The sequence below is a fragment of the Staurois parvus genome, unplaced genomic scaffold (genome assembly GCF_062004578.1).
Source record: "Staurois parvus isolate SC_StPar_1 unplaced genomic scaffold, SC_StPar_1.0 ptg000018l, whole genome shotgun sequence".
Taxonomy (NCBI): domain Eukaryota; kingdom Metazoa; phylum Chordata; class Amphibia; order Anura; family Ranidae; genus Staurois; species Staurois parvus.
The window spans coordinates 5,236,730-5,256,019 of NW_028317814.1; the positions used below are offsets into that span (position 1 = coordinate 5,236,730).

At 43.5% G+C, this 19,290-nt stretch overlaps 1 long non-coding RNA gene across 3 annotated transcripts in view; it reads left to right on the plus strand.

The window, feature by feature from the left end:
* Positions 1-3,877: 3,877 nt before the first annotated feature.
* LOC149473040 (uncharacterized) overlaps positions 3,878-19,290 on the plus strand; it is a 152,877-nt gene continuing 137,464 nt past the window's right edge. For 2 of the 3 annotated variants that reach the window (XR_016313767.1, XR_016313765.1), the window contains exon 1: positions 3,878-3,997. This is a non-coding gene — a long non-coding RNA (uncharacterized LOC149473040). The remainder of the gene's footprint in view (positions 3,998-19,290) is intronic. The other variant, XR_016313766.1, reaches the window with a different exon arrangement.

Genomic DNA, 19,290 nt, shown 5'->3' on the forward strand with positions numbered 1-19,290 from the left:
GATAACTCTTCAGTCAATAACGTAAGATTATACTTTGTTAGACCAACTCAGGGTGTTAAGGTACATGTAAAAGAGAAACAAAGGCTCCTCCTGGCATAGTATTAAGAAAAAGCAATGTTTAATAGAAGAAATGCACTTAGAAACCAACAGTATTAAAAGCATATGGATTTGCTTATTGTTTACAACCGACAAAATGGCTGTACGTGGCGCGATGACGTCAGAGAATGTAGCTTCACCCTACGTGTTTTATAACAAATGGCATTGTCAGCATAGAGAGAGAACTCCTGTCTGTCAAGGAAAACACTAGTGGTAGGGAGCAGGGGCGGACTGACAACTCATGGGGCCCCCGGGCAATGGGGGATCATGGGGCCCCTGTGTCCTTGCCCAAACTCAAAAAAGCCTATGAAAAAGATACCAGGGGCATCTCATTGGGCCCTCTACTGACCCCGGGCCCTCGGGCAGTGCCCGAGTTTCCAAGTGGTCAGTCCGCCCCTGATAGGGAGAGGTTCTGGAGGAGTATGGAAAGCTTAGGAACTTTATCTGCAGCTCAGAAAGCTCCCCTTTGGGTTGGACAACCAAGCTGCACTTTTCTTTCCTTGACAGGTGCTGTCTTCAACTCGGGCCTACACACCACTCCAACTGTTATAAGTTCCCTGGTCGGGTGTGCTCCCCCGCCGGGTAGTTGCACTGTTTTACAAGTTCGGCAATACATCATTTACTGCAATCCTGGACTCTGTGCTTTTTGCTACACCTACCCCATAAGCGGGAGCCATTGGCTCCTGTTGCTGTCAATCAAATCCCGGGAGGGAGTTGGGGGGGCATGGGTAAGTCAGACTGTGTGTGCCTATAGACAAACACAACCTGGCTTAGGAGCGTGTCTGTACTTGTGCCTCCTTAGCAAGCAGTTTGCTATAGGGGCACATTTAGGAGAGGAGAAGCGGATAGCGGTGGTGGGGACCCCAGAAGTGGAGGTAAGGGGCCTGTCTGTGCAATACCAGAACAGGTAGGTATAACATTTGTTTTATTTTATTTTTTAAAAAATGAAGGTTTAAAAATACTTTAACTGCAGTACAGAAAATAGAGGTCAACATCTCACTCTTTCTGCTATTTGTGCCTAGATTACACACCTAGCTAAATGCAATTATAAACACATCCTTTTGGGGGGTATGAGAGTTACAAAATCTCCATATCAACTATACATTAAACTGTCTGGCTGGACTTCAGGTTTAACTGGCCACAGAAGTTGCTGTCTGGTTGTTAAAGTGTTACTAAACCCACAACAGTAAAATCAGCCTTTATATGCAGTAAAGCATGCTTGTTATTATTATTATTATACAGGATTTATATAGCGCCAACAGTACAATTACAACAGGGAGACAGTACAATTACAATACATTTCAGTACAGAAGGAATAGGAGGGCCCTGCTCATGGAGCTTACAATCTAAAGTTATACTCACTGTGGAACCTAAGGGGTTAATCCTCTGCATTGTGTAACAAGGCAGCTTGATCCTGATTACTCTGTTCCTCCCCTTGTGTAAGCAGCCATCTCTTATCTCCTGATAAGAAAGACTGAATCATAGGCACTTTGCATATGCTCAGTTTGGTGTGTATTATTACAGAGTAATTTTTTTTTCTAAAGAGAGTGCATGTGATCAGCACAGGGTCAATCAGCAGTGGTCAGACATTGGTCAGGGGTTCTGCATCTTCCTGCAGCAGAAAAAAACTCCTCCTACAAGCTTCAGCTAGTGCTTGGCTGAATACTGATAGAAGTCACAAGACAGCTGATGAGAAAAGGTATTTGGCAGTTTATATTTACTAAAATAATTGCACTTGCATATTCTATGTCCTGTGGGAGACCAGATATAGTAAATGCAGGGTCCTGGGCAGGGGCGGACTGACAACTCATGGGGCCCCTGGGCAATAGGGGATCATGGGGCCCCTGTGTCCTTGCCCAAACTCAAAAAAGCCTATGAAAAAGGTACCGGGGGCATCTCATGGGGTCCCCTACTGAACCCGGGCCCCTGGGGGCAGTGCCCGAGTTTCCAAATGGTCAGTCTGCCCCTGGTTCTGGGTTTAGTAACATTATAACTGTAGTACAGAAAAGTGAGGTTAACATCTCACTCTTTCTACCATTTGTGCCTAGATTACACACCTAGCTAACTACAGTTATAAACACATCCTTGGGGGGGAAGAGAGTTACAAAAATCTCCATATCAACTATACATTAAACTGTCTGGCTGGACTTCAGATTTAACTGGCCACAGAAGTTGCTGTCTGGTTGTTAAGCCTGTACAATTCTAGGAAACACAAATATAAACCTTGCATATACACAATCCTCTACCCACAGTGAGATCCAGAGGAAACAAAAAAAACGTACCCACCCACACACAAAGTACATGAAAAGTACACTGCACGTGCGCAACCACATTAGGTAAGGCTAGCCATACACTATCCAATTTTCTGTCCAATTTCTGCCCAATTTCCTTTAGATTTACCTTCAACTATGAACTGCAAGAGCCTGCCTAATTGGATACAATTGAAAGTGTTGTTAGGTTTGACCTCATATTATATGGTTTTTGGTAAATCTAAACCAAAAATCTCAAGAAAATTGTATAATGTATGGCCAGCCATAGAAAGCAAGCAATCGGCCACACATACACAGTTCATTCCTAGATTGTAAGCTCGAAAGAGCAGGGCCCTCGATCCCCTCATGTTTTGCATTGTATTGGTATTGTTCTGTCACATGTTCTGTCCCCCATTTGTAATGTACAGCGCTGAGCGAACTATTGGCGCTTTATAAATACTGTATAATAATAATAATAATATTAACCCCAATCAAGGACTGTGGGTATAGGATTATACCTTTTTTTTTTACTATGGTTGAACTGGATGGACTTTTGTCTTTTTTCAGCCAGACTAACTATGCAACTATGTAACTATGGCACAGATCTGCTTCCTCGACATTGGCGCTAGACAAACCTGCCCCGCTACTGATTGTCAGTACTTGCCTAAGCAGATGGAAACCTCTGGATGAGCAGAATAGGTTATATATCTAGAGCAGCATTTCTCAACCAGGCACCCTGGGGTGCCTTGAGGTTTCTCTGGGGTGCCTTGGCAAAATGTCTAAAAATTTCCCAAAATGTATATTTAAATTTTGGAACAAGCCTGCCTTTTAGTTACACAAAGCCAAAGGTTTTCATTGTGCATCATTACGACCTTCTAGCCGCCGGCTTCCTGACAGCCAATGACATCATCGGTTGATAAGGAGGATGTCAGCTGCCTGCACAGCATCCTATTTTGACCCTCCCCTGCCCCTCTCCATCAGTGTTGGGGTCACACTAGCTCAATGATGGAGAAAAACTGAGGGAGAAGAGAAACAGTGGAATACTAGTCAGTACCAGTGTGCAAAAGTGTATTTCTTTTGGAAGAATAAATCACCTCTAATGTTGGGTGTCCTACATGTGTGGATTTTGCTGCGTTATATAAAACTATTAGAGTAGTTTCACATTTTAGAATGGGGTGCCTCAAAACTGTCCATAATTTTAAAGGGTGCCTTGGGGCTGTCCATCATTTTAAACGGTGCCTCGGGACTGTTCATCATTTTAAAGAGTGCCTTGACTGAAAAAAGGTTGAGAAACACTGATCTAGAGAGTGAACAGATAAGAGTTCTCCGTCTAGGCCTAAAGGAAAATAGAAAAAAAATTATTGTATGCATTTTTACAAATAAAATAAAGAGAAGTATAAAATAATGACACACACTTGCTCCCACATTGAAAATCATATCATGCGCTGCAGAGGAGATTATTAATAGCTCAGAATTTATCAACCTTTAACTGGAGTCTCCTGACCTTTACTGAAAAGTCTATCAATCCGCGGCATGAAAAGTCTTTCCCAGTCATTAACAAGCTCTCTGCTGTCGGCAGTGACCATTTCCTTTTCCATGTCATAACAACAATTCCCTGAAGGAAGTTCAGGTACTATGTGTCTGCTTTATGTGTACGTACCTTCTGGTAACGGGTAGGTACTGATAACCTTGTTTGTTCCTTCTCTCTCCTTGTCCTGTACTCATTATCCTTTAGCCGTAGCGGTGTTACTGTTGAACGTTCCCAGAATCCTTTTCTTCCTGTTATATGGAAAGCCATGATGCTGCACTATCACATGCATGTACCTATTTATTTATCTACACAAAGCCAAGAGATTTAAAACTTCTTCTGAGGGACTGGTCCCATTCATCTTTGAGGGGGATCGTAGCCTTTTAGCCTTTTTATAGTGACGCAGGCACACTAGAGTTGCTTTGGGCAGATGCATATAATATGGAGGAAGATTAGAGGAACTGAATTTATTCTTTCTTAAGAAGAGGAGATTAAGAGGAGATATGATCAACATGTATAAATACATCAGTGGTTCATATAGTGAACTCGGTGAGGTCATCACAGAGGATTAGGGGGCACTCTACTTCTGGAGGAAAGGAAATTTAATCTCCAAACACGGAAAGGTTTCTTCACAGTGAGAGCTGTGAAAATGTGGAATAGACTCCCTCAAGAGTTGGTTCTGGCCAGCTCAGTGGATTGCTTTAAAAAAGTCCTGGATTCATTCTTAGATACACAGAATATAACTGGATATAACATTTATAGGTAAAGTTGATCCAGGGAATATCCGATTGTCTCTCGGGGGATCAGGAAGGAATTTTTTTCCCAGCAGGAACAAATTGGATCATGCTTTGCTGGGTTTTTGCCTTCCTCTGGATCAACTGTGGGTATAGGATTATAGCTCTTTTTTTTTTTCAATGGTTGAACTGGATGGACTTTTGTCTTTTTTCAGCCAGACTAACTATGTAACATTGTAACTTACCTGTATGTCATTTGGCTTGCAGGAGAAAACTGGAGCATCCTAAGTAAGAAGAAAAACATGCAAGCCCCAAACAAATATTGTCCCTGGTGGGAAATGAGCCCAGAACACCTGCTATACAAAGACATATTAATAACTGCTATATCAACACACTGCCCAAATGAACATCATTGTTATACAGTTCCATAGCTAGGCCTAATTCACCTGGGCATACTACAGCCTACTGGAAATGAAAAATAGGAAGAAGGTGCACCAGCCTAGTGCATAAAAAAGCTTTAGTAAATAGAAGTAAAGCACTCAATTATACTCACAAAGAGAGAATGATCTCAGGCATTATACACAAAATGTCACCAGACGCGTGTCAGTCAGATAGGCACAGCTGACGCGCTTCAAAGGACATGCTCTATTCCTCAGAGCCAGCCTAAACTCATGAGAGATCATGTTCCTTGAAACATGTTAGCTGTGCCTATCTGACTGGCACGGCCGGGCGTTTGCGGAGCGGCACCATAGACTAGAATAGGAGGCTTCAATGCCTCCTGACTTGACCAGAGGCATCCGTTTTGACGCGACGCGACACTAACGCTCCCGTTAGAACAGCACCATGTGCTGCAATGTGCAGAATTGTCCGAGGCGTTTGGGAAGCGGTAAAAACACTTCCCAAACGCCTTTCTGCCGCCTGCACACAACGCTAGTGTGAACGTAGCCTAACATGGAATCTTTAAATGCTCCAATCAGAAATGAAAGAATGTGAGGGCCTATGTGAGGGATACCATTATTAAATTCTGCTATATTCCTGTCTGCTGTGGCAGTTTTCATTAAAACACGTAGTGATGTTCACCATTTGGTCTGAAATGTGTTAATTGCAGAGTTAAAAAACCCCAGTGACAATCACGTAGTTTCCTGGTGCTTAGATTGTTGTCTCCCAACCTGGAAAATCTCTACACAGGGTGAGATTGGGTGTGCAATGGTCACATTCTGATGGCAGCAGGGGCGGACGGACAACCCCATGGGGCCCACGGGCAATAGGGGATCATGGGGCCCCTGTGTCCTTGCCCAAACTCAAAAAAGCCTATGAAAAAGGTACCAGGGGCATCTCATGGTGCCCCCTACTGACCCCGGGCCCTCGGGCAGCGCCCGAGTTTCCAAATGGTCAGTCCACCCCTGGATGGCAGCATTTGGATTTGAAAAACGTATGCTAGTGAAATCACACTCTGTTCCTAACACGTAGCTGATGGCACAACTTGCATATTCTAAAATGAATTAAACTTAAACGTCACCATTTTTTTAAAATGGGTCCCCAGGACCTGTCAGCCATAATGTGCTATGGCTTAGCACAGCAATTAACACATTAGGGCAGACTTACTGTCAAATGATCCCCTCCAGCACTGTACTACTGGCTACATGGGTGCTACCATCTTCTCCTTGTCTTCCTTCCAAGTTTGGTTTGTTCAGCCATTTGAATGGATGGCCATACTGATGGTAGTTCACTGAAGCTTCCTGTCAGAATATCTTCTTGCTCATACATCCCGTACGACAAGCAGATATTCTGACAGGTCTGCAGGAGATCTGCATCGCATCAACAATCTACTGATCACTGGTGCAATGCTTTCCAGGCTCCTGCAGACAAAAATAATAAATGCACATTTTTTTTACCAGCAAAAAAATGTTCATTTATTATTTTTGTCCAAAAAGGTGAACGTATCCTTTAAGTTCATTTCTGTTTTAATTGCTGATTGGTTGCAGTGTGTTATAGTAATTGGTATGCCTGAGCAATGTAAAGAAAAGTAACTGGTATTGTCATTTAAAATAAATAAAACGTAAAGGCTTAGTAAAAGTGTCCATTCGCTTGCTGTAATACTGCTATCGAGCCGCAATCCCTATTTTCCCAGATAAAAAAGCAGTAGTATACAATGAGCCTTGACACAAAACAAGACCTCTCCGACCTGTTTCCTCAAATAGATGTACATGCCAATTCAATTAGCCCATTCCGCGAGATAAGAACACTACTGCGCGACAGGACTTGCCTGGATGGAAGGAGTGATTGAGAATGGTGAGCACTAGTTATTACCAAACGACTGCTAACTCACACATTTATCTGTGTTTGCGGAATTTTCTGCTGCTTCACTACTCTCTTCCTAGAAAAAACACATTACAAAAAAAAAATCATTGAACATGTTACTGTATCAATAAAAATCCACTGCCAAAAGGTTCTGAATGTTCTGTTTTCACATTTCTCATCTTCTAGACCGAATGTCACAGGCATCAAAAGCTGTCCATTTTTAAAACATTAAAAGCTGAACTCTAGGCACAAATTATTACAGCATTGTATTATTAAAATACCATACTTATGGTAAGTACTTGAATCCGACTTGGTAGCAACATAGTGCAGTCCCTGCACAGCTTAGAATGGGGGAGAAGAAGCTACACAAAGAGGCCATAGTAGTAGTAGTAGTGTTCATGGGTTACCAAGCAGCATGCTGATAGGAGGAGGGAGCAGAGTGACGGAGAGATGAGCTTACCAGTCTGCTGCTTCTCCTATCACAGGTGAGGGGTGTGAAGGAGATCTGTAAGGGCCTGGTGCATTGTGATACATGATATGCAGTTTTTGAAAACTTATAACGTGCTTATAGTGCTGTTTAATGCATTGCGTTAAAATTTAATGTATATAATGCGTTTTACATGCATTTTCATCCATGGTCAGCTGCAGGGGGACCATTTTGGCCTCTTGGGCGCTGCCCAAGGGCCTGGGGTCTGTAGGGGGCCCCAAGATATGCCCTTTCATAGGCTTTCTTGGGTGAAGTTTGAGTGTGGGCTAGGGCACAGGGGCCCCATGATCCCCTATTGCCTGGGGGCCCCATGAGTTGTCAGTCTACCCCTGGTCAGCTGAGAAAAATTGACATATAACTCAAAAAAACACACCAAAACCACATTTTTTATGTACTTCCATTGACGTTATTTGAAGGTGTATTTTTAGTGTGTTTTTCAAATAGAGCACCAAAGATGCAGCAAGCAGAACTTTTTAAAAACTTAGAGCACTTAAAAACAAAGAATTTAAAAGAAACTATTTTTTCAATTTTTTTTGTACTGGAACGGTACATTTTAGCAAGACAAAAGCGCACCAGTGTGAACAGGGCCTAAGTGATACTCCAATGCAGCAGAGAAAAATGAGGTCCTCTTCCTGCCAGACAGGGCTGTGCTGAGTTGTGCAAATCTCAGGACTGGATGGACAGATGTACAAACCCTTTGGCACCTAAAACAGTTCCTCTGTATGTATAAAACCTCCCATGGAACTATAATTGCATGAAAAATCCAAGATGCTGGTTGTACCCAAGTCGTACAACAATCAACTTGGATACAGTTAGCCTGCCTATAGATGGTTCGAATTCTGGACAGTCCCTGCCAGGGGCGGACTGACAACACATGGGGCCCCCGGGCAATATGGGATCATGGGGTCCGTGTCCTTGCCCAAACTCAAAAAAGCCTATGAAAAAGGTACCAGGGGCATCTCATGGGGCCCCCTACTGACCCCAGGCCCTCGGGCAGTGCCCAAGTTTTCAAATGGTCAGTCCGCCCCTGGTCCCTGCTGGAACCAGCCAGGATTCAAACCATCTATGGCTGGCTTTAAGGTGTGAGTTAGATTAGTGCAGTTAATTTAATGTTCAGTTTTCACTGAGATGTACCTTTAAAGCGACTCTGGTAATAAAATAAGATAGCCAAAACAAGAGCCCGTTAAGAGGACTGTGAATCCCAAAGAACCAGATACTTTTGAGTTGATATATTGGTCTCCTGCTGCAGTCAGTGGTTTAATCTGACAGCTCCTTCAATACTACGGTATCCTATAGTAAGGTAGGGGTCAACAGGAGGAACCACAGTGTGCAGTGGGGGGGACCAGGAAACCAATGCTTTTGGAAGTGCTGCATTCTGGAGAGTTTTTGGATGCCTGATTCTCTTCATTACAGCAGCATTCACCAGAGCAGAGAGAGGTGGGTCATTCATTCCAAGGACTTTTTTGCAGTTTTATTTTAGCAACAGAGCCATTTTAACTCCATCGCATGGGTAGAATCATGTGTAGGACCAGGAACCTAATGCTTTTGGAAGTGCCGCATTCTGGAGAGTCTTTGGATGCCTGATTCTCTTCATTACAGCAGCATTCACCAGAGAGAGGTGGGTCATTCATTCCAGGGACTTTTTTTGCAGTTTTATTTTAGCAACAGAGCCATTTTAACTCCATCACATGGGTAGAATTTTGTATTACTCAATCAGGTCTTGTTATTTTTGGTGACAGATGCATTCTTACAGCCAGATGTGTGTCACAGGTGCACTCCTTTATCAATAGCCGAATAATTTCAAAATTATCAACCTTTTTCCCACAGTACAAGCTGCCACAGAATTAAACAAAATCGCCTATTTGTACAACCCAGCATCTGTCCAGAATTTCTAAAATTACGATTTGTCCACTCTCTCACTTACAAGAGTAGAAAAAAAAAGGTTTTATGAAATAGTATTATGTCTGAGACGCACCACTCTCACCATGATATTGTATTGTGTGCATTTGTCGAGTGCCTCGGAAGAGATTTCTGGAAATATACTTTACAAATTGTATCTGGAGACAGCGGTAGCATTTCATCCTCTGCAAATTGTTTGATGCCACCTACCTACTTCAAGAAGTTTCAGATCTCTTTAGGACAGATATAACTGCCAGCTAAACTTTAACTACAGCCATACCCAGATTCCATCTGTGAGACAGCAGGTGGGCCTGTGAGACCCTCAGTCCTGCTGGGAAACTACCAGCTGTTCCCACGAATGTTTAGAAGCTTGGATAAATTAACAAACACTACACAGGCCTGTCAATTGAATCATTTCCCGATTCTCCGAAATCAAGATAAGGCTAGCTGAAGCACAGAGTGTGTACCGTGCAGTCAAATATGCTTCTACCTAAGCTCCTATCTACATGTTTCACAAGGGCTGGAGGATGAGGAGTTTTAAATGTTTGCTTTGTATTAAATTAGAACTGAGATGAGTTTTTTTTCGAGATAGTCTCATAGGAGGAAAAAACATCTAAATAACATGTAGTTTCTGAACCGGTTTTCAACAACATATAGATATTGAAAATTATTATTATTATTATACAGGATTTATATAGCGCCGACAGTTTGCTCAGCACTTTACAATATAACGGGAGACCCTACAGCAACAATACAGTTCAATACAAGAGGGATAGGAGGGTCCTGTTCCTTGGAGCTTACAATCTAGGAGGGAGGGGCTAGTGGTACAAAAGGTAGTAACTGTGGGGGATGGACTGGTTGGAAGAGTAGAAGATTCCATTATTAGCTGAGGACAGGATAGGCTTCCTTGAGATAGGTTTTCAGAGATCACCTAAAAGTGAGCAGAGTAGGCAATAGTCTGATAAATTGGGATAGAGAGTTCCAGAGTATGGGGGAAGCTCTGGAGAAGTCCTGGAGATGAGCATGGGAGGAGGAGACAAGGGAGCTAGAGAGTAGGAGGTCTTGCAAAGAGCGGAGAGTACGGTTTGGGTGATATTTGGAGACAACATTGGTGATGTAATTTGGGGCAGAGTTATAAATGGTTTTATATGTTATTGTTAATGTTTTGAATTTTATCCATTGGGCAATGGGAAGCCAGTGGAGGGACTGGCAGAGAGGGGTGGCTGATATAGAATGGAATTGGCAACCTTTTCATAGTGTTCCTTATCCACCTTAGCCTTTGCGACGTACTGTACACCACAAGTTTGAAGTGGTTATACCAGCATTATGTCTGCAGCTACAGTATCTTTATCTTTTTTTTTTGCCAGCTGTGGGCTTTAATGTAAAAGTGATCCTAGCTGCTAATTAGCCGCTGTATAACTTTTACAAGCAGCAGGAGGGGGTTTGTCAGCAAGTTTCAGCCAATGATTTTGGGTGAAACCTGCTGATCGGCTGTGGTCAGTCACAGCAAACACAAAGAGCTCTGTGTAAACAGAACAGCGATTTAACTGTTTCTTCTCCCTGAAAAGCAGGAGAGGGGCGGCAGATACAGAGCGGTTAGCAAGGTGGATGAGTCTGGCAGCAGCATTCATGATAGACTGAAGAGGGGATAGCCTGCGATTAGGTCGGTCCAATGAGGAGGGAGTTACAATAGTCAAGGAGAGATATAACAAGGGAGTGAATAAGTTGCTTAGTGATTTCCGAGGTTAGGAACGGACGTATCTTGGAGAATAAACATACATTTTGGAATACAGTACAATTTTAAAATGATCGCCAGATTATTTAATCATTATTTGAAAATGCTTATGCTCCTTCACTGATTCTCATATGCCCAATCTCTACCTGCGAGTCACCTATACACCAAGTAGCAAAAAACGCTTATGATCTTCTATTCTGACTCATATTTGTCCTAATCAGTATTTCTCAACTTTTTTACCCCAGAAGAACCTTCAAAATAATTTTCAGGTCTAAGGGAACCCCTGCTAAAACCAATTTATTGGTGACCAGTGGACAAAATGCCCCTTAGGCTGGCCATACACTATACAATTTTCTGTCCAATTTCCTTTAGATTTACCTTCAACTATGTAGCACAAGGGCCCGCCTAATTGGATACAACTAAAAGTGTTGTTTAGGTTTGACTTCATATTATATAGTTTTTGGTAAATCTAAAGCAAAATTCCCAAGAAAATTGTATAGTGTATGGCCAGCCTTACATTGGTGGCTAGTGAAAAGAATGTCCTCCTTACAGTGGTGATCAAAATGACACTATTATTATTATTATTAGTATACAGTATTTATATAGCACCAAAGGGTATGCTCAGCGCTGTACAGTAGCAAGGGGGACAGAACATGAGACAAGACAGTAACAATACAATATACGAGGGGTTCGTGGGCCCTGCTCTTTCGAGCTTACAGTCTAGGAGGGAGGGGAAGGTGGTACAGGAGGAAATGGCTGTGGGGGATGGAGTGGTGGGAGGAGTGGAGGAGGTTAGTTGTTAGGTGAGGTCGGGTGTTAGGTGAGGTTGGGGTAGGCTTCCCAGAAGAGGAGGGTTTTCAGGGTGCGCCTGAAGGTGAGAAGGATAGGTGACAGTCTGATGGATTGGGGTAGGGAGTTCCAGAGGATGGGGAAGTCCTAAAGAAGTCCTGCAATTGGGCGTGGGAGGAGGAGACCAGGGAGCTAGAGAGCAGGAGGTCCTGTGAGGAGAGGAGGGCACGGGTAGGGTAGTATTTGGGTATCAGGTCGGTTATGTAGTTTGGGGCAGCGTTGTGAATGGCTTTGTAGGTCAGAGTTAGCAGTTTGAATTTGATGCGTTGGGCAATCGGGAGCCAATGAAGGGATTGGCAGAGGGGGGAGGCAGATGTGGAGCGGTTGGTGAGGTGGATGAGTCTAGCCGCTGAGTTTAGGATCGACTGGAGTGGGGATAGCGTTCGTTTGGGTAGGCCAGTGAGAAGGGAATTGCAATAGTCCAGGCGTGAGATGATGAGGGAGTGTACGAGTTGTTTGGTGGTGTCTGGGGTGAGGAATGTGCGTATCTTGGAGATGTTGTGGAGGTGGAGCCTGCAAGATCTAGATAGCAGTTGGATGTGGGGTAGGAAGGAGAGGAAGGGTGACACCCAGGACTTTGGCGTGTGGGGTGGGAGAGATGGTGGCGTTGTTAGTAGTGATGGAGAGGATGGGGGGGGGGGGGCGCGGAAGACCAGGAGCTCGGTTTTGGATAGGTTAAGTTTGAGGAAATGGAGCGACATCCAGTCTGATATGTCGTTTAGGAGGTGGGTGATGTGGGCGGAGAGTGAGGGGGTGAGGTGGGGGGTGGAGAGGTAAATTTGGGTGTCGTCGGCACACTATGGAAAGCTAAACAGATCTTTGGGTTGATGTACCTGGTTCTGCCAAGTGGTGTTGACCCAGGAACCATGTAGGCACCATCAGATGGGAGGTCAATCAGCCACAGCTCAAAGAGGAACCCTGGTTGAGAAGACTGGTTTAAACCACACCTGCAATTCACCTACAAGGCACATTAAAAAAAAAAAACAACAGAGGTACCTATAAATTTAAAACCCAGAGTTATGGTAGACATAGCACTAAAGTAGAAAGGTCCACTTATTTAGTGTGAGACCCTTCACCCTTGCTAAACCCTGCATTAAAGTGGTACTAAACCCAGGACCCTGTATTCACTATATCTGATCTCCCACAATACACACTACATGGAAATGACATTATTTTAGTAAATATAAACTGCTAAATACCTTTTTTCATCAGCTGTTAGATCAGTCTTGTGACTTTTATCAGTGTCCAGCAGAGCACTGGTTATAGCTTGTAGGAGGAGTTCTCTTTCTGGTTTAGGAGGATGCAGAACCCCTGACCTCTGTCTGGACAGTGCTGATTGTCCCTGTGCTGATCACATGCACTCTCCTAAGAAAAAAACCTCTCTAGCAATACACACTACACTGAACATGTGCAGTCTCTACACAATGTCTTATGAGGAGATAAGAGGGAGACACTGGAAGAAGGGAAGGATCAGAGAAGTCAAGATCAAACAGCATTTTTAAACAATGCAGAGGACTAACCCCTTAGGTTCCACAGTGAGTATAACAAGCATGCTTTACTGCAGATACAGACTGATTTTACTGTTGTGGTTTTAGTAATACTTTAAATTGGCAAAAAAGACAAAACCTGCAGGGTGGGGAAGTTAATATAAAATATGTATCCTGCTCTGTTTATGCCTGTGGCACATAGACAAGAGTGATGTCACCATCATCCTTCCGGCAACAGCCAGTGAAATGCTGAGTAGCCCAAATCTTGTGAGAAGATGATCCTGCACTGTGCAGTGATTTCACACTCTGTGGGTATAGAAGATGAGAGAAAGGTATGTATATTAGCTAACTTCCTCCCCAGGAAGGGGCCCATGCTTATAAAGTGGACCATACTTGGAGTGCAAGGCTCTCTTAAAGTACACCAAGGCTGGATTTACACACTTCTGTGTGCATACAGTGCTCAAGGTAACGCACGTGTAGACGGGGGCTTGGGACTGGAGGGCAAGGAAAGACACACGGAAATCTAAATTTGCAGAGAAGTGTATTAACGTGAAAGTTTCAACAACTCCGTAACCGGGGGCGGACTAGCATCTCATGGGGCCCCCGGGCAATAGGGGATCATGGGGCCCCTGTGTCCTTGCCCAAACTCAAAAGAGCCTATGAAAAAGGTACCAGGGGCATCTCAAGGGGCCCCCTTACTGACCCTGGGCCCTCGGGCAGTGCCCGAGTTTCCAAATGGTCAGTCCGCCCCTGTCCGTAACAGACTCTATATGGCAGCATTGAACTGGCAACAACACTCACAGAGAAATATACAGCCCTTGAAATGAGTGGTACTTGGATGCCAACCGCACCGGGCAGAAGAGGCGCCTAGCAGACGGTGTTACAACAAAGCATATGTAGCGGAAGAACACAGAAGAACTGGCAAACAGTCCCTATTCTGTCTTTACTCCACTGGAAGCTCTCCCTACACAAGGCACACTCTCCCCGACCAGCGGATTCTTGTCCCTGACCTCAGCACATGCAAAATGAGTGCCAACTCCCGTGGGCCAGTGATTTTTATAAGCACTGTCCTCACTAAAAAATGACTGTGAGGTCATCTGGGGCAACACCGCCCAATTGGACAGCTGCTCACCCAATGACACCTATGGAGGCATAAGAGGAATATGAGTTCCTCCTGTCCTTCACCTACTATGAATGGTGGTTGCTGGCAGCGCCACCTGTGCAGGGAGGTCAAACTATGGCTTCCTACTCACATGTAGGTGTGAATGGGCCCTTAGAGTGGCTAATATGTTAAGTTACTCATCTACCCCTCTGTTTCCAGCCAATAATCGCTCACCCTCAATGTGTGGGGCCAGTCAGTGCCGATCTGTTATTAAGTCGACAGCAGCCATTGTCTTCTATTACAATTATTTCATGCAAATGCTCATCTCTACGAACCAGCGGCTTTCATAATCTACTTCATTGGGTGCCCCTAAAGATCGGCACTGACTGGCCCCGCACATTGAGGGTAAGCATTTATTGGCTGGAAATGGAGGGGTAGATGAGTAACTTAACATATTAGTCACTTTGATGATGTCAATAAGGCTGCTAATGTAATATTAAGTAGTTCATGTTTACATACAGTAGTGTATTTAGGTTTTGTGCTGCACTAGGCAACACAATTATTGGGCACCATCCCTCCAGAGAGAGCCTGACATTGACCAACAACACCCCTGTCCACCCCCCACCTGAGAGAGCCTTCCACTAACACCCCCCCCAAGTGAGAGAGAGAAAGACACTCACTTTCACAGCTCTGGACAATCCCGCGAACTACAGTCGGACCATCAAGCAGCCCACAACCTCTCTCAGATCCCACCTGGTCCCTATGCCGCATTTGTCCCTTCTTCCGGGGGCAGTGCTGCCCCCCTGAAAAATGCCGTCCTAGGCAAATGCCTTGTTTGCCTTGTGGTATATACGCCCCTGTTTACATACTTGGTTTTTTTTACTAATGATATGCATTATATATATATACTAATGTATACACCTATTTATCTTATTTTATCTGTGATACATATTTTATTTTTTATTATAGGTACTTATATAGCGCCAACAATTTATGCAGCACTTTACAAATATATATTGTATATTCACATCAGTCCCTAACCCTCAAGGGGTGTACAATCTAAAGTCAGTAACTCACATTCATACATACACATACTAGGGCCAATTTAGACAGGTTCCAATTAGCCCACCAGCATGTCTTTGGAGTGTGGAAGGAAACTGGAGTTCCTGGAGGAAACCCATGCAGGCACAGGGAGAACATGCAAACTCCAGGCAGGTGGTGCAATGGTTGGGATTTGAACCAATGACCCTAGTACTGCCAGGTGGAAGTGCTAACCATTTAGCCACTGTGTTGCCCATGTCCATTTTACTTGCAGGAGTTAAGTTGGTTAACCTCCCTGGCGGTATTCCCGAGTGTAGCTCGGGGTAAAGTTTCAGTACCAAAAGCGGTAACCCCGAGCTACACTCGGGCTTACCATGCAGCGTTGCATAGGGAGTCCCTGCAGCGCTTACCTTGTCCTTTGCTCCCGTAATGCATCCCCTACAGTGTCCCCGGCCATCTCCTCTGGCCGATGCCGGCATCCGGCTTCCGTGTTCCAGTCCCTGTGACGTCGGGACGTACGGGCGCTGGAACCGGCGGCAAATTTGAAATGTTTTTTAAAAATGGCATTTTTTAAAAAATGATTATTACATAGTAAAACATTGCTGTTTCAAAACATTTCACATACATTTTGTCCCTACTGCTTTGTCCTGTGCCCTGCCTGCATTTTGACTGTTCTTTCTGCCTGGAAACCTAGAAACGTCCATGGCGTCCAAAAAGCGTCCCTTTATTTCAAAAGCGGTTTTAGACCAGCTAGAGAACAGCGATAGTAAATCAGAACCACTTGCAGAATTGAGTGATAATGATTTGTGGGGAAATTTATCATCAGACACTGAAAACGATTCTGCGACTTTGCTCAGCGATGTGCGAACTTGGCACTATATTTCAAATTTCAGTGTTTTCGGTTTGATTATATTATTGAATTAAATTTATTATTATTATATTATTATTATTTTTTATGATTATTTATTAAATTATAATTTATGATTTTGCGTTTCAAGTTTTATCATATCCGGAATGTTTACTAGACTCTTGTTCGGACAGATTTCAGTGAGTTATTCCTAAATTACAGGCCTACAATAAAAAAACGACATATTTCCATGCAAAAAATGGTACCGCTTTCAGCACCAAAAATCTGAAATAATCATACCGCCAGGGAGGTTAATCATGTACTGATAACATGTTTGCATGTTCTTACTATCTATATGCATAGAGTATGAATATGATGTCCCCTTTAAAAGTACTCCTTCCCCTCTCACCCTGCCCCCCGATGGTAGGTGGGCTGTGGGATCCACACGTTATTTGACGAGTTTGAGTTCTGGGGGACTTCAGCTTTTGCTCTGAGGAAGGGGACAGGGTCCCCGAAATGCGTCAGAGGCTAACACCATCTTGTCACCAGTTGGAGGTGGGGAGTGGTCGACATTGTGTGCTTATGCAATTACATGCCAATAGCTCACTTGGTTTGTGAGTATAACTTTTGTCTCTCATTTCTCAATCGATTGTTTTAAGGTAATGCGGCAGACGTTTTCGCCCTCTTTGTTTCATGTTTTTATGCTCCACTGTCAGCTCTACATCGTATCCCTGCACTGGTTTCCTGATAGTGGCAACAATAGACCACGCCTGCATGTCACCCATAGTCTTCACTTTACACCTACTTGAAGACTGATTTCACACTTTTGCACTGTGTTATTGCACATGAATTGGCATACACTAGGTTAAGGCAGCTGATTCAAAATGCAGGTAAACACATACATAACCCATTTTATATAAAGCAGTACACCACGATGCATAGTATGTGTGTTGTTGTGCATTGACCACTACTGAATCAGTGCATCTGGCTGCCATTCAAAAGGAATGATTCCACAATGCATCGCCATATTCAGTAGTATGTGCATTGCAGTAATGCTTCGTGTTTTACTACTGCAACACACCACAGTATAGTATGTGCGCTGCAATATTTCTTAATTCCTCTCATTACCGCAACACATAAGAGTGAACAGGCCCTAAAAGTTTGAATGATGATTATGAACACCTCAACAGAAAAAAAGTGCTTATATGTAGAATCAGAGCTTGTTCAAACCTATTGAATTCAATGTTTAAGTTATAAGGTATCCAGGGAGATACACACCAAATAAAATATACATTTCACATAAATTTTAGATTACTTTGAACGAGAACGTCCCTGTATCAGGAAATTGCATTGGAAGGCTAATTAATCATATCTGGAAAAACAGAAAAAGCATTTTTCATAAAACTATATTAAAAAAAAAAAAAAAAAAAAAAGCAACACTATATGGTTTCGTAAAGTGTAATACTGTCAAGATGTTCTGTTACTAGTGAGATTTTCAAAGATGAGCTCCAAGCAGAGATAATTAAACACAGATTCATCCAAAAATAAAAATAATAGAATTATTTTAAAATAGACATAACTACAGCCAATTTCATTTTAAAGCTTTGAACAGTGCTTGGTGTTTCCGGTGGGGATATTTCACCTCACTTCCAGGTAGGTCCGGAGCAAAAAAAATAAAAAAAATAAGCGCAGGGTCGACACGACTAGTGCGAATAGAGGGACAACAGAGGGCTAAATTATGGGTAGGAAGTTTTGGGGATTAAGGCTTACCTTATTGGGTGGGGGATGTTGGGGAGGGTCTCCCAGGGAGGAAAAGGAGTGTCTGTCCTCAGGAAGTCCAGTGGGGGAAGTTTGGAAGAAGAAGCTTGCCACCCTCCTTTTCCTTCGTGCTGGTTTGGATTGTCACCTTGGTGGTGGTTGGTCTTTGGAGGAGGAAAGAATTCTGTATGGAGACAGATTCGGGACCCATCAGTGGTATTGGGACCTGGGTACAATCCAGTTAACAAGGGGTTAACTCGGAATAGGTAAAATGGTGGTCACTGTGGAGAAGTAGGGTTATCCCCGAGCCGGTGTGTTGCGGCTGGGGATAAGTAGGGTTGTTCTTGAGTCGCTGGGTTGCGGCTGGGGGCCTTAGTTGAAGGAATGTTTTCCGCAAAAGTGAAGTTGGGTTTATGGCCCTCAAATGACCACCCCTTTTTTCTCTGTTTATAATTTGGAATAGTATTTATGTTGAAATAATTTATTGGTTAATAAAAGGCTGCTATAGCCATTGTGACTCCCAAAAACTTGGTTTGTGTATTTTGTATAGCTAGGATGGTGGAGGATTGGCCTAGCAGGCTTGGTTAGGTTGGAAGGCATATATTCTACCCTTGTCATGTCAGGGCACAGCACACCTTTTTTCCCAAAAAATGGCAAAGTGTTAAAAGTTTACTATTGGAGCATGTTACGCGTTACACCCGTGTTTAGGATGTAACGTGTAACATGCTCCAGAACCTTCCCGCACATCCCCCCAATCCCCGTGTGACAGGGGGCAAGGGTTTCTGTACCCCAAAACCGCTGTCACATCTCAAAATTGGTGCAGCTGTGCCTGGCTCCACCCACACATGAGTCTGTGAATGAATAAACTACAAGTCCTATCTTACACTGCAGCATACCACTTGTTGTCCTCTATGAACTGCGAGGGCGCTGATAAGCATCCTCATACTTCGACATTTGCACCACCTTCCACCAGCTTTCTAAGGGTCCTTTCACACGGGAGTGCCATTTTTTTCATCAGTTCAGTCACATTGTTTGAAAGAAAAAATGGATCAGTCTACATCAGTTTTTTCATCAGTTTACATCAGTTTTTTCATCAGTTTACATCCTTTTTTTCATCCCTCTTTTATCCATTCACATTCTTTTTACATCTGTCTACATATGTTTTTCATCTGTTTTC